Source organism: Falco rusticolus, chromosome 6 (assembly GCF_015220075.1).
Source record: "Falco rusticolus isolate bFalRus1 chromosome 6, bFalRus1.pri, whole genome shotgun sequence".
NCBI classification, from domain to species: domain Eukaryota; kingdom Metazoa; phylum Chordata; class Aves; order Falconiformes; family Falconidae; genus Falco; species Falco rusticolus.
This window is the reverse complement of record NC_051192.1, coordinates 21,674,841-21,691,379: the sequence shown is the minus strand read 5'-3', so window position 1 is coordinate 21,691,379 and position 16,539 is coordinate 21,674,841.

Genomic DNA, 16,539 nt, shown 5'->3' with positions numbered 1-16,539 from the left:
ATTAAGAGATCCCTTACAAATGCAATGGGTGATGGAAAGGGATTTATAAAAGCATTTCCTTTAGAGGAAACTGACTTAGCAGCAGCAGGGAAACTATGACAAAATCTGATGCAGCTTTCCTAGTTCAAAAGACATCAGTTCAGTAGGCAATCTAGCTACTTCTGAAATACAAATAAATAATAAAGATGACCCAGAGGTAAATTTTTGTTCCAGTGTGTCATTATTTGGATAAGGAATTGAAAATCGCCTTTGAGAGGAGCTCAGATAGAAGCTAAAAATGTATTTTAATTTAAAAGCAACCAAGTCACTGTTGACTGAAACTGGACAAGAAAGATGCTAAATAAGTTAAACAAATAATTATTAAGCAGAATACTTGGAGATTATTATAAAAAAAATAACTTGCAGATTCTTTGTGTTGGGTTTTCAAACACAGAGGTTATTACAAGAGTGAAACCATAGTTCACTATTGCAAACCTTGAACTATGAATTCTGACTGAAACAAGTTTGAAATCCCACCAGAGACATCACAAGGTATTGAGTTGTTAGTCATGTTCATCAGGATAAAAAAGAACAGAAAGCAAAATTTCCAGAAATACTCACAATGGCTTTTTTCTCTTCCCAAAGGCAAAAAGTTGTGGGAATAGTAAAATTAGTAACCACTGTCCTGACATTCCACCTCTTTCATTTATTTATTTAAGTTTAAGTAGGTGAACAGATTTTGATGATATAAGAAAGCAATAAGATAATTTAATATACTATGCATGTATTTCATACACGCAAATTTCACGTGTGTCTTTGATAACAATACAGCTTGCAGTGTTCTTACTACTACAATGAGAATTGGTGCAACAAAGAAACAAAAATTCCAGCAAGCCTTAATCCTCAGATTTATTCTATTCAGGTGGATGTTCCACCACCACCACTACCATCTGAAAATAACTTGATTTTAAGTTTTACTTTTCAATCTGACAAGAGACAGTAGTCCACTGCAATCAAGAGGAGTTGTTCCAGCTTTTAATTTCATTCCTCACTGTTTTCATTGTCTTGTGTGTTCTGCAAGTGAACAGAAAATTTTGCTCAGAAATATAGCAATACATTCTGTATTTGTTGTCTAATGGTTGTTAAATAATAGGGTCCTGTCCTTCCACCATTTGCTGAAGAAAGATTATTTGGGAAAAAAAAATATATTATTTTATTTTTTAAAGTGGCTCAGTTCTAGGAATAAATTAGGAGTAACTCTCCACAGTTTATCTGGGGCTCTATTCTGCTTGGTATTGCTACCCTTGGAAGCACATTCCATGCACTCAACGATATTTCTCAATAGAGATGGAGGTATGTTTCCAAATGTGTGTCTGCACTAGAAGATGTAGTTACTGTCAGGCTGTAACAGATGAATTTTGTCCATGAAATTTTAAAACAATATTTCAGCAATAAATCATGATCATTCAGAGAAGAAATTTTAAATATATGCTTATATTCAAAACTATAACATATTCTGTAATTTCATTATCGTGTGCTCTCAGTATGTATCTCCTCTAGCTAGACAGCCAGCTCCAAATACCCAGGTTTAGTTCTAGTATTGCAAAGCATGTAGCACAATCGAATCATGCTCTTGAGCTGAGTCCCTGAATGCCAGCATTATATAGTACCAGTAGCATTCCATTAAGCCTACAGGCAAGCTAGAAGTATTGTAGAACTGGCTAAAGACAATCTGTTGTATTATAATTGGTGAAGCTAGTCACCAAGTTACAAAGGCATACGACAGCTGCTTAAACATAACAGAAGTACTAGCCAGGTTGGAAAATACTGGAATCTTCTCTGGTGCAAGGAGATAGCGGATTCTGGCCTATTAGACTTCCTTGATCCCTTCCACGTCTTTAATCTCTGCTGTGTCTTCTGTATTGTCCTTTCTACTCTTTCCATACCTTGCACTATGTTCTCATTACCTTACCTTACACTACTTCCTCTTTTATGCATGCTGAGTCTTCTTCATTATGAAAAGACTCATATTTGCCTTCTTCTCCCCAAATCCATCCTTACATTATGATGGAATCCCTATTTCTCATTAACTATATGGAGAAGGGATGCTGTTTTACTGGTGTAGTATTCAGGCACTATATTTAAACAAGACTAAAAAAGGGGTGAAAGAAACCTAGTATCTGGAACTGTGAAGCTATCACAGATTAACCCCAGCCAGCAGCTGAGCACCACACAGCCACTCACTCCTTGCCCCCATGGCAGGACAGTGGAGAGAATCAGAAGAAAAAAAGTGAGAAAACCCATGTGTCAAGATAAAGGCAGTTTAATAAGTAAAGCAAAAAACGCACATGCAAGCAAAGCAAAACAAGGAATTCATTCACCACTTCCCATCCGCAGGCAGGGGTTCAGCCACCTCCAGGAAGTCAGGACTCCATCACGTGTAACGGTTACTCCAAATATCCCCCTGCCTCCTCCTTCTTCCCACAGCTTTGTATGTTGAGCAAGATGTCATACTGTACGGAATATCCCTCTGGTCAGCTGGGATCAGCTGTTCTGCCTGTGCCCCCTCCCAGCTCCTTGTGCACCCCCAGCCCCCTCGCTGGTGGGGTGTTTGAGAAGCAGAAAAGGCCTTGGCTCTGTGTCAGCACTGCTCAGCAATAACAAAAACATCCTTATGTTAGCAACATTGTTTCCAGCCCAAATGCAAAACAGAGACCTGTACTAGGTACTATGAAGAAAATTAACTCTATCCCAGCCAGAACCAGGACAATAGCGTACTGTATTCTATTGTTTTCGCAAGGTTTTCTTGAGATAGTGCTTGCAGGTAAGCAGTTACAATTGCTTTGCAAGACTTTGGTAACTAAAATCCTAGATTATGTCAGGTACCTCAAACCTCAAGCATTCTACCAAATTTAAGTCAAAGCCACACTATTAAAAAATAGTGTCCTGCTGAATAATATCAGTGTGAAAAAACCTGAATGTATCCCCTGTCCTCCCCCCTAAAATTCTGGCTACAAATCAAAAAAACCTCATGTTCTTATCCTCTCTACTCCCATGACAGTTCTTCCTGGCTATTATGTAATAAATATTATATTTTGTTGCCCAGTCTTTCTTTTTATGAAAACCCCTTCAGTTTGCTTTTGCTGTTGCTATGGCTTTTCCTAGCATCAGAGTTTAATTTATCTAATTCTTTCAGTACTGTGAAACTCATATTCCGAATTATGAGCATAACCCTTAAAATCACAAACCTCACTTAGAACAATTTGTTTTTTTCTAAAGAGAAATAGATTTGGAAATGTTACTTCCATTTCATATTTGGGAAAAGCTAGTCACAACAAGGATGATAAGATTAAAGAAAGTACAACATCCTGTTAGAATTTTGATGCTTTACATTGATGGTTAGGTTCTCAGCACCATCAGTAAAAAGAAATGAACCATTTTTCAATCTGTTGTCTTCAATCACTGTGACAAACTATGGATAAAATTGCCAGCTTTTAGCCATCTGCAAATTAAGAAAGCCATGAACAATGGCAGAAGCAATGGACAGATTTGTCAGCAAAGTAAGAAAGACAGTACTCCAGGAATGATCCATATTTTCTTGCAGTCCTAAGGAAAAGGTCAAGTTCTATGAAAGCCAAAGGAAATAACCCAGGAACACGCCCTTACATAGAAAGAAAAAAAAGTTGAGCTCAGTCTAATAATTTCTTTCAATTATATTGGTATATTGCAAGAAGTCTGCATATTACAGCACACATATACAAAATATGAAAGTTCTTAAAATAAACTAATTAAAATGACAGTGGCATCTCACCAAAATGTAGGAAAACTTTTAAGTGACTGGGTTTTTTTCTTGGCTTGGTTTGATCAGGCATTCTTTGTGGTTTCTTGCTGCTGTCCCTAAAGCACAGACACAGAAGCGCTACAGGAGTGTTTCTAGCTACAGAGGCATGTCCATTCAAACTTGAAATGTATATTGTGCATAGACTTCACCTTGGTCTGAAGCCTTCATTTTGGAAATTTCTGTCATTTTGCAAAATATGTATTTCCATGTGTATTTTACTGCCCATGACAGAGGTGTTCTATCAGGCAGTCACAACTAAAGTGTTTTCAGTATTATAAACTCCTGACTTAACATTTTCAACACGAATAGCCATTTTGTGTTTGACACTAGAATTTATTTTGGCTATTCAAAACATACTTTGCTTTAGAATATTAACAAGCACAGAGCCGCAGATTTTATTTTATAGTAGTTTCAAAAAGAGTTATTTTGCTTTATAATAAAACAAAGACGATGAAGGGCAAATTTTTTATTACCTCAACTGAATATATAAAAATAGAGGTGTTAATATGTCTGGTATTGTTAGTGACAGGAAAGGCAAGTGGAAATAGACATTAAGGGAGAAAAATACCATGCAAATGTACTATACTGTTTGATGCAGGAAAATGTTCATGGAATTCTATTTTCTTGCTGTCAGTTCGTTCAAAAACTTCTTCACAACATACAGTGAATTCTGAAGATGTTCTCCGTTTCCAATGGAGAGGCTTGTCTTCAACAAAACATTTTGTTTAATTTTGATCACCTATTTAAATTCATTCACCAAAGAACATGTATAATTACTGAAGAAGTCAGATTAACATCCTTTGCACTTACACAGAATGTAAAAAACCAGTAAGCTTTAACCATTAAGTAGGTTGCTAAATAAGGATTCTTATGTGGATCTTTGCAAATTGGGTCTTTAATTATGGAGGCTTGGAATTTTTTTTTTATTTATTTATTTAATTAGAAAATAGGGATTTGTGTTTTGTTATTATAGGAAAAGAGTTTTGCTTGTTTTTTGAAGATGTAGAAAAATAGAACTCGATCACATGAAAGAGGAAACACGTGACTGGCTGGCTATACAAGCCTAATCCAAAAACATTCACACAAAATTTATAAAACTTTTTAAAAATGCCTAATCATAAATATTTCAGCAGTCATTGACACTTTTACTCAATCTTATTGAAAATTACATTCTTTTGCATTATTTCAGTGTAAATCTACCCTAGTATTAGCTTATTTTGCTAATAAATACTAAATGTACTAATAAGTACTAAATGTACTAAACTGAATGAAATGATGACTTCTGTTTTACTTAATCTTTTTTTTCATTTGAAGTGAGCCATTTGATCAATTCCTGAAACCATTCAGTCCACAGCAAATAAATCATTGGGAATTTTAATTAAGGAAATCATATATATGACCGTGTAACTTTTGAATTTAGCAGTTAAATTACAAGGAGACAAATATCTTAGATATATAAGTTTCATATATGTATATGAGTTTCAAATTAATCCAAAAAAATTGCCACATCTATCAGAACCTTGGCAGGTGTGAAGTATCACAGGATGCTTTGTAAATAAACTTTAACAAAAAAAGAATAATAGATACCATTTGAGAAACAGAGTTTAGGGGTATGCTTTGGTAAAGTGGTATTCTTCCAACTGGCAACTTGCTTTTCTTGTTTGCTGTTATTAAAGCTTTAGCTTCTGTTTGATTATTAATCCATGAGTATTTAAGAGTCTGGATACCTGCTAAGTAGTATTTTATTCTTGGATGATACAGTTGAGAACTTATCTGAAAAGCGAAGTTTTCATGAAAGTCATAGAATCTGGTCTTTAAATTCAGTGTGATCAGTTAGTACTGAAACTATTTTTGTTCTCTTTTAATAAGTCAGTAACTTTTGTGCTGTTTTAGAAGAAGTTTTACCCATATTTGGCCAGATTTAAGAACTCAAAACCACTCAAAAAGTTGGTATGTAAAATACAGATTACTACTTCAGCTACAGCTGACTTGTTTTTTCAAAAGCAATGACAGTGGTTGCTGTGAAGATCTAGAATTCCCTAGTACCGATGACGTATGCCCAAGTCTAAAGCGGCTAAATGTTTACAAAGGAGGAACTGTTTTGGAAACATTTGGTCTAAACCTTGAGTCATGGCCATCCAGTCAATGCTAGGTACAGAAATAAAAATTTCCAATTTCAAAGCTCACAGCTTGCTTCTGATTTACCACTAGTGTATATTTCACAGGGTCATTAATATCAATCAGAATTATACTGCATAAGTTCAGTCATTTTCTCTGGTCTTTCATTTATATGGGTAACTGGAACAAAACCAAAATATTCCCTTTAAAGTAACTGCACTGGTCTCCTTCATTAGTCATCTGTCATTATAGGTACATAGTATTTGTACTACAGTGCAGTTTCAGAGTGATTCAGTATCTGATAATTTATTACTTTCCAAATACTTAATTCAGTATGACTTCAGAGTCTACACATACATTTATTAAAGGAAAAATAGATATTTTTGGCCTTTCCATATTAAGGGAAATTTGATTCATGGATTATTTGGCCTTTAGCAATATAATGCCAACTTTTTTACATGCTTCATAAATCTTTTTTTGTCTTTTCGGTAAATTTAATAAAATGGTAAACCCATTAGTGTTTAAGTACTTCTAATTCCCCAAAAGTTGATGAAGATTTTGCATTTTATTTTGTCGGGGCACATGTAATTCTGGAATCACTGTATAGTAATTGTACTGGATACACTGATCCAATTAATGTTAACAATTCCATCCAGTTCTTTCTCAAACTGATAAGTGCTCTCATTAAGTGAGATATTCAGAAAATCCTAAGCAGCATAATCTGACCCATTCTTTTTATGTCAATATCATGTCTTTGAATTTGTTTGTCATGTCCCAACTGAAATGAGCAGCATTGTCCTCCACTATTTAAGTTTTCCACAAAAATACTTCTCAAATTATTATTCTTTCAACATGGCATATTGCTAAAAATCAACTACTAATAAAAAAATGGTATCTTCTTTTAATAATACAGTTTCTCACACTAAAAAGTAATATTGGAAATAAATTGTATTTACCTGTGTTTTTCCCTAAGGTGAATAGAAACAAGACAGTTAGCACTAAATAGCTTGCCACCTATATGCTTTCACCACCAAAAAATTATGGAACTCCATATATAAAGTTTAAAAACTCCTAAAGTGTACACATATGCTGAGCTATTTCTCCTTTTCCATCAAGTATTCTAAGCACTATTGCAAGTTCTTAAGGCTGCAATAAAAACAGCAAAAGAAAGCTTTTGTAATTTAGGCAATATATCATTCAGTCGTTTATATAGGGATTTTATATATGTGTGTATGTATGGGTGACTAAACCTATGAAAAAACCCAACAGCAAAAGATTCTTTGGGGTAAAAGGGTAGCTAAAAGCCCATGTGTTTCTGAGGTCTGTCTCTGAAGGCAGTATCTGCTAATTTTTAAGTCCAAAATCCTCTTATCATTTTAGTGACAACCAGTTCCACAAACATATGAAAGAACGTGACTCACTTTTAAATGCTTTATAACATGAGAGCTCCTGTGGATATGGCATAAATATTAAATGTTTTATTGCTACTGTAATGCAGTGTCAAGGATGTATAAAATACTGTCCCAAAGTGTGCTTCTTACTGCCCTCGATACAGCTTAGATTAAGCTGAGACAGTGATGAAGGAATTGCTATTACTGAAACTATTTCTTGTATTTGATACTATGATTTTGATGCTATTGATTTACTTGCCCTTATACAATCTTCATATATTAATGCTTACAAAGCTGTATCTGGACAGTATGAATATAATTTTGTTTCTTCAAATGTTTACTGACATATTTAACATTAAAAATAGGATTAGTCATGTGTATAGAATTAAACGCATGCATATGCATTTGTAGAATCATCGTTCTTTATTGCCAGGGCTGAAATCTTTCTCTCCGACATTTCTGTGATGAGGGTCATTTTCATATGTATCTGTGGAAATTCTGCATTTAGAAACCAAAGCATATTTAATGTCAAAGTGAATGTTTTCGTTTACTTCAGAGGGTCTCTGTTTAGCCTCCAAATCCCACAGAATTTTCTGAAGTGATGTAGTCAATCTGAGTGACGTAGACACTTGAAGTGCCTTCTGATTTTTTTTTTAATTATTAGAAGCTTAGAAGATTTCAGCTAGAGCCTGTTTTCTAGAATATGTTATTTAATTTCTTTGCATAATAACATATTCTACTTTGCTTTTTCTCTGCTTTCTCAAAAATTTTAAGTGTTCAGTGCCGCAGAATATTTAGAGGAAGTACATGTTTGAACTTCTGGAGTTATATGGATGAGCAACCTTCTCAAGAAGACTGCAGAGACAATGTTCCCAATCCCCAGTCTTCTAACTCATAATCTAGCTTTTTGTGACCCTCGGTGTTTCAAGAACATTTTTAATGTATTTCCCTGAAAAATCCTTTATTTGGATTTGTCACATTTGTATTGTGAATTTTCACCCTTAGTACACTGGTTTGGATTGATTTGGGTTTGTTTGGGTTTTTTTCCTTTTCTCTTTCAGTGAAACTTAAAACCTTTCGGATTGAAAAAAAGCAAAGTTGAATCTTCTCTAATGACTTATTAACTTTGTTTCTCTGGAGAAATAGTATTTAGTGCTAGTAAAAATTATTTGCAGAATATTTTGTGTTAAAAGGGGAAGAAAGTTTTATTGAGAGTTTTACTTTGTGGCTTTTTATATTCTGCAGCTTTTGAGTTTGACATTCTTTACACTTGTCAGTTCTTTCATTTAAACTTAGATAACATTACAGAAATAGCGGTTAAATATTTTTGGTGGGTGTAATGTTTTTTTAGAATTTTTTTGTTTCTGCTATGTTGAACTAACAGTCAGAAATGAACTTAAATTACTTTATTGTAGGTGCAACAAAAAGGCATTAAATTCCAGAAAGGGAGGAGTTGCAAAAATAAGTGACTACTAGGTTTAAGAGACATTAAGTGGGAACTTTTGGCGCAAATGGTGTATACAAATGAGGAAGGGTGCTTTTGTTTGACCTCAAAGTGGTTTAGGCATGCTGAGTATTCAGCATGTAAAATATTTGTAAATGAACAAGCCTGATATTTTTTTTGCATCAAAATACAATAAAATTCTCCATTGTGGAGTGAACAGTAATAAGCTTACATCAGAACACAAAACACAGTTTAGATCCAGATATTCCTATAGAAATTTTCTAGTAGGAAGCATCATTTAATACTGAAATATGTTGTGTAAAAAAAGCTATGAACTGTCTAGCACTAATTATTTTGTGTGTGTGTGTGTGTGTGTGTGAACACGTTACATAACTTATGGAATAAACATCTATGGGTTGACTGGATTTATATCTGGATTAGAAGGTGAACTAAGAAGTGAACTAAGAGGAATTTAGCATCTTTTACTCCTGGTGATTTTCTGCAAGCATCTCATTAGTCACTGAATTTCAGAGCTCCTAAATATTTATCTTAATGAAGCTTTGAATTTACATTGTAGCGATTGGTTCCCATGTTTCCTTTTTTTTTTTTGTGTCTCGTAGAGTTAATCAATTTTTTTGCAAATTTTTATGTTATGCATATTTAAAATCAAACAGAAACCACACTCAGGCTGAAGAAAGTGAAGATAATAACTTTATGATTGCAAAAAAGAAAAAATGTATACTCTTTGAAAAATAAGACTTTTATGTCCAGTAAATACCAGCCACCAAAAAGCTGTGACATTTTCATAGAAGTGTCAAAGCAAAATGTTTATCTTACATGCCAGCTACCTAGAAAATACTGTACAGCTCCTATGCATATCTTCATTTCTACACCAAGTAATTTGGAGTATAGTTGAAGAAATTAGGCACATTTTCAAAAACGCAAATACTTTTCAGGGCCTAAGGAGGTTTGGTCTAACAGAAGATTGTTTCCCTGCCTTTTTATAGCCTTAGGATATCACATTGTTACACTACTATTGCAGTATTAACTATTTGTCCTCTGAAAAAAAGTTATTACATGTATATCTTGTCATAGATAACCAAGAAACTCCTAGATTAATAGACATTCATTATCATATGATTTTGAAATACACTTGCTTAAAATTTTTCCATCCCTTCCATAATCAATATATAAGAAAACCCAGTGACTAGATCTTGTACATACATTTATTTCATAATTATGAAGACATTCACATCTATGGAACATGCACAGTAGTCTTACGCAGGAATTGTAAAATTTTACAAAAAAGTAATGTTTGCACAAGAAAGTCAAATTTCACAAGAATTGCAAATAAATACCACTTTGACTACATTGAAATGCACTCATTCTAAGGATGCTTAGTTCAGTATGAGTTTCAACATATAGAGATGTAGTTTACAAAAGCACAGTAAGAATCCTTAGAAACTAATCTACCAAAGTAAAATGATACTAATGACAATATCAGTATCAACATCGATACCAACACCAATACTAATCCTAACTCTGTAATACTAATACGAACAATAATATTACTAATTTGCAAGTTAATTGTCTAAGCTAATGGCTGTATTACACAAACCAAAATTATTATACTTTTAACAATTAAAATGGTAAACATCTACAGTGCCCTTTCTATTCTAGCAATATATCTTCTTTAAAATTAAAATAATAGAAAAATAAAGCCAGAGTACTCACAATCTCAATTATTACTGCTTTTCTTTAGCTTTAGAACTGCATTATGGCATCTAGCTATAGTAAAGAACAGTAAAAGGGTATCACATCATCTGTTGTAAGCATTGTGTGTTAGAACACCCCACAATAAAATATATCTCGAACAAAAATACAAAACATCATAAACATTTAAAATAACAACTTCAGCTTGGCTACAATGTTTGTCTTTGTTCTGTTCTGATGTCTGACTCCCTGTGTTACAATTTTTGTGACTCTAAATCCATTTAAAACTTTTGCCTGGCATGCTACATTCCACTGAGTTTTAGTGAAGCTTCAGCTACTAAGGGTTATATTAGTCAAAGTACATAGACACCTAGACAGAAAAATCCAACAGCTAGGCAACCCTTATTGTTCAGCTTTACCTGAACTCTTTGTAAATATGTACAATACCACATGTATTCTTTATTTCACTTCCTTGTATCTTCAACCAAAGCAGCAGTATAAAACTTGGAATTAATACTGTTCTGTTTATAGGGTTAGATACTTGACAGGTATTTTCAAAAACATTTCTCCAAACCCACTTCATCTTTTTCTGAGCCACATTATGCAGGGAAAGCACTGCTTCATTAGGACCTTAACATGGAATGCTTCTTTTTGAAACAGCATCCTACAGTACTAAGGGAGAATTTTTCCCTTTCTCTCTCCTACCTTTGCAATTCACCTTGCCTCATCAGACAACTGGCATTCTGCAGTGGGACTCGCTAAGCAGGGCATTCTGTATGGTTTTAGCTATTATTCTTACGGTGTCTTTAACTGAAACATTTCAACATAGTAATTTGCAAGAAACCCATCTTCAAGCTACCTATAGCCTCATGGCTGTACTTTTCTAGGACAACTCAAATCTTCAGTAAGAACAGGCACATGGACGTAAGCCTTCCAGATCCTGCATTGCTGCTTAGAATAAGGGAAAAGAATGGAAGAGAGCTGGCTATGTGGACTGTGGTTTTTCTTTTTGTGTAATAATGTCCATGTTAAGACCACAACTAAAAGAACAGCTTGCAATGGATGTGAGATAGGAGTATCCACAGTGTTGCAGATTTTACTCTAAAACCTGTCAGTAGTTCAAGATTTATATGGCTGTATTATAACACAAATTTCCCACACCACAGTGAATAGTATTGTATAATACAAAACTGCACATCACTTTAATTAATCCAATTAGTCTCCAAGGCTGTTTGTATATTGGTAAATTAAACATGTGATGAGACGGATCTCTGGCACTGAGGCCAATCATCACGGAAAGCTCTGCCCCGTTAAAGCAAGACAGCCTGTCCAAACCCCCTCATGCCAGGACCTCTCCTCAATCCTGAACCAATCCTGAACCAGGATTTATGGACAGATAGTGTTAACACCCCACCCAAAACACGACTAGCAGCCTGGAAGCTTTATTCTAATGTGCCAAGAAATCACCTGCTCAACTCGCTAGCATGAACCTAGCCAAACGGTTTCATTTTGACACAGCCAGCCTGGAAATCTGGAAACAAAATGCATAAAGCCTACAGTAGACTCTACTGAAAAAGGAATAAAATTCTTCAAGGGCTAGAAGTGTTAATTGTTTATTCAATATGCCTATAAATAAATTCACAACATTGTGCAATATTTAGGTTGATTTTTTTTTTATTTATTTTATTTTATTTTTTTAATGTATTGAGCAGCAGAGTAATTCTTAGTTCTGGGAAGATCAGTCAACCAAGCAACTACCAAGTTTCTTCAAAAAAGTGTTGGTGACCTATTCATTTGGTGTAAATGCTATCAAGCACACCTGATAATAGGAGTTGAAATGTGTTAAACTCTTCTCCAGTACCAGAATTTCCAAGGTTCTTGAGCAGGTGTTGTATCTGATGATATCATACTTGTTCACAAGACTGTGAACAATATGGAACTTCTTAAAATCTAGAGTAGTCTTTTACATTAAAGTGTCAAATATGTAAATGAATTTTGAAGATATAACACACTCAGTGGTGTAAAAAGTTCAGAAAAGATATTTAGGTCCAGAATCCAGTTAAATTAGTTCACCAAATGCATTTCAACAACTCGTGACAGAGCTCTCTTTCATGTAAAATGCAATGCCTTGATATGAGTTGTTGGACCTCAGAATGTTACATTGTTAATATCTTTAATTTCACAAGAGAAAAACACGTATTAATCAAGACATCTGTACAGGTCTGCTGATTATCTCAATACATTTTGTTTCAAGGTTTTTTTACAATCCATTGTTATCTTTCTGAGTGCCTCACAAAAGAGACTTAGGATAGTTCCAAAATAATACAATTTATCATCTCAGTACAATACTTCAGCAATATTGAATTTTTTTTCTTTTTAACTCCTGCACACAGAGCTGGAGAAATTAACTTTTTTATTGAACTGTACTCCTTTTTTCTTTTAAGTGCTAAGTATCATCTTGTTCTTTTGCTTTCTGCATGTATTGTATTTTCCTACTCTGTCATTTACCATATCAGTTCAATTTACTTGAGAATAGATTCTTTTTTTTCTTTGTATCTCTTGCTTTCTGTTCAACAGCATGGTACACAGGCGCTATGAGGTATCATATGTTCTCATCATGCATGATCAAGAAAAGTGAAGGATGACTGAGTATCAGAAGCACCTGCTGACCTGCTGTTGTTATTTGCAGTGTAGACAGCTTTGTGTGAACTAGTAAGCCTGGTCTCCCTTTAAAGCCTTTGCACTTCTATGGAAAAATCGGTTTCAGAAGAGTGTAGGGTGACTAGCTCAGGAGTGGCTATCAATAGTGCTGTCATGTAATATTAGCCGTAAATGAATCCTTCCTAACAAATCATACTGCATCAGTAGCATTGCTGATCTTGTGAGGTAATACTTTATCAGCAAAGTTTCACTGCCACTGCTGAACCATGATAAAGTCCTTTCCAAGTAAATGAAATCATGTTCCAATGAACAAGCAAAACCCATCCATATAACAGCATAAAAAATGAATAAGGGAGGGGGGGGGGGCGGGGAAGAGAAATAGAAATCATCTATGTGCACTAGAAAAAAGAAGAAAATCCTTTGGTCCCAGAGGAAGAGCCAAAAAGATCATCAGCCCATCATACCCTAAGGAATATATATAAAACGCATTATAGGCTCTTAATATGAATGTCCCATAGGAAAAATCTGAATTTAACATAGCCTTTAACTTACTGAATTCTGTTTCTAAATCTCTGATTTAGAGATCTAAGAGAGGAGAAACCCTGGTCTAGAGAGCAAAAATATTTCAACTTGAAGGCAACACCCTTCAGCCTCTTCTGTCTCATCCCCTTTTCACTCAGCTGAAGCTTTAGGGGCGGGGGGGGGGGGGGGGGGGGGCTGGGGAGGAGGGATAAATCAGGATTCTTCAGACAAACAAAAGAAATGTAGTCTTGTGTCTTGGTGCTGAGAAATTCAGGATTTGCATCATCTCTTGGTAAGGTACCTAATGTAAATAATACTGCTTTTCAGTCTTGAAAGCACTGAAATCAGCTTTTTACCAGCTGAGTGAAATCCTTCTGATTAGAATGCCTAGAAATCCTCAGAACGGTAACACAGGCTACTGCCATGGTTTCTGCAACATAATAGCAATTATTCACTAGCATGTTCAGACTCAGATAAAATCATGGGAATTCTATATATCTAAGGCAAATCAAATATTCAAAACTCTCAAGTTTAGTTCACTGCCCTATCTAATATTCTTTTCTGATGCAATTTTCCAGTGTTTGAACAGTGTGCTGTACTTTCTTTAACATACTGTATGTATCTCTCTTACTGCTGGTCATTTTTTCATTTCTGTGTTCATCTACATTGGCTATATAAAACACTAAAAGAAGAGAATAATAACCAGCACTCACTATATTTATTGCTAGGTGGCATGCAGAATCTCTATGCCTAAGAAATTTATCTCTAAATACTTTAAATTTCTCTCCATTACTCAAAATCATTCAATTTCACCCATCATTTCCTGCATACTTCCAAAATTTGTTCTGCTGAAATTCAGTATCCTTAGGTCTCTCTTGAGTCCTAGCTATAAACTACAAGACTGCGTTACAGTCTTCAGTTACCTTTCCTCTTTATACTGTGTAGCAGTAGTCAACTCATATTTACAGAACTTCTAATTAATTTATTTCTTCAGTTTAGTATGTCACAGCTTATATTTAAGAACATTTCAGCGTGGTGTCTCATTATACCTTATTATTAGACTTGTTTTGTTTGATTTGGTCTTTTCTTATGGGTAATAGAAAAGTACTTCTATTTCATTTAATGTAAAATTAGTAAGATTGTATTCAGTCAATGTTTCTGATGTCTGTAGACCTTCAAATTCTGCTACATATACAGAGAAAAAGGTCACATAGGTGACATAGTTTTGATTGTGTCAAAATTATATATTAGGTTTCTAAATATGACCAGCAAATTGTTTCATCATTAACACAAATTAACTTGTTACAGTGCCTAGAATGTGAGTTTTTCTTACTGGAAAAATGTGTAGACCCTCCTAAAATGTATCACAGGTTAAATTCCAATACTAAGATTTAGACTTTTTTTTTTTTTTTTTTTCATTTTGTGTTTCAGAGATTTTTCAGAACACTTCAAAGCATGGATTCAAATATATGAAATAGAAATCATAATTTCTTTTCATCTGCAAGACAGCGCTTGCATTTATTTTTAAGGAGTTCTGTAAACCTATTAAAAAGTAATGTAGCTCTGACTGTAGGTCAAGAGTGACTTTTGCAAACAGACCGTCCTTTTCCTTGTTTCCTGCTAGACCTCACTGCTGGTTTTCCCCTAACTGGAAAGCAGTCATGGATGAGAATCGAGGTCACAAACTGACCACAGATGGGGATTCTCCCACCCCCATCACCAGAAAACTCACAGAGCTGGTGTAGCCCCGGGCAGTATTTCTACATAACAGGATATCATAGCCTTGTGCCAGAAAACAGAGCTGGAGTTATCCTGGAAACAGAGTCCCCCTCAGGAACACAGCAGCTTTGGAAGGAACATGCTCCATGGGGGAGCAGGCTGCTTGACCACCAGCTGAAACAAAGTAGGAGGGTCTATACCACCTGCCAAAGGTTTTTAGTATAGGGCAGCATGATTAACCACACAAACACAGTTAATATGAAGAAAGCTATAGTCCACCTTTCACTCTGTTTTATGCTTCAGAAGAAAACATTTTAAAAAACAATCATAAGAACATTTCTGTTATTTAGTGTGCCCTTACTTAAAGCAGCTGTATTTCAGTGCTTAGAGGAAACTGCCTTTCCACAACAGCTAGCTAACCAGTACACAGAACTATTTCTGTCGCTTGCTCCTGCTACAGCAAGAGTTAAAATATATTTGTTATGCTTACCTTTCTGTGCTGCCTCATTGAGAGTTACAGGCACTGAAGCAAGATGCAATGCTCCCAATTGAGTCATTGGACCCAATGCTTGATCCTGAGAGGGAAAATGTGCAGCTCGCAAGAATGAAGTCTTTTAATTAACTCTTTGCCACAGATGGCAACGGTCTTCACTGTTTCTTACAAAAACATCAAATGCTCAGATATTAACATTTTTAAATTACTTTGTTGCATTTATATTATGAAAAAGTACATGGAAAATCAGAGTGGTCGGTAGGTTAGCGCTGCAAGCCTGTGTCGAGAAGCTGCAGAAGCACATGCAGGAAAGGTGGGAATGCGTGGTAGAGTCACTGTCAGCAGTGTGTAAACATCACCGCTTATTATGCACCTTCACTGAGGATCTATCTCAGAACAATGCAGACTACCACACTTATCGTGTAATATGCTATTCAGTCTGACTGCTTTTATTTCCACACCTTTTCCTCATCTCAAAGTGAAAGAAAATTGGAACAAAGGCTTTCAAATTGTGTGTCACGTCCTTGCTATTTCTTAACACATTGCAGCTCTAAACCTATAATTAACCAGGCTGACGCTTTACAGTTTCTTGGGTTCAGTGAGGTGTGTACATCATATAAAGTCACTGAGTGGTTCACAGTATCAAGGAAACAAAACC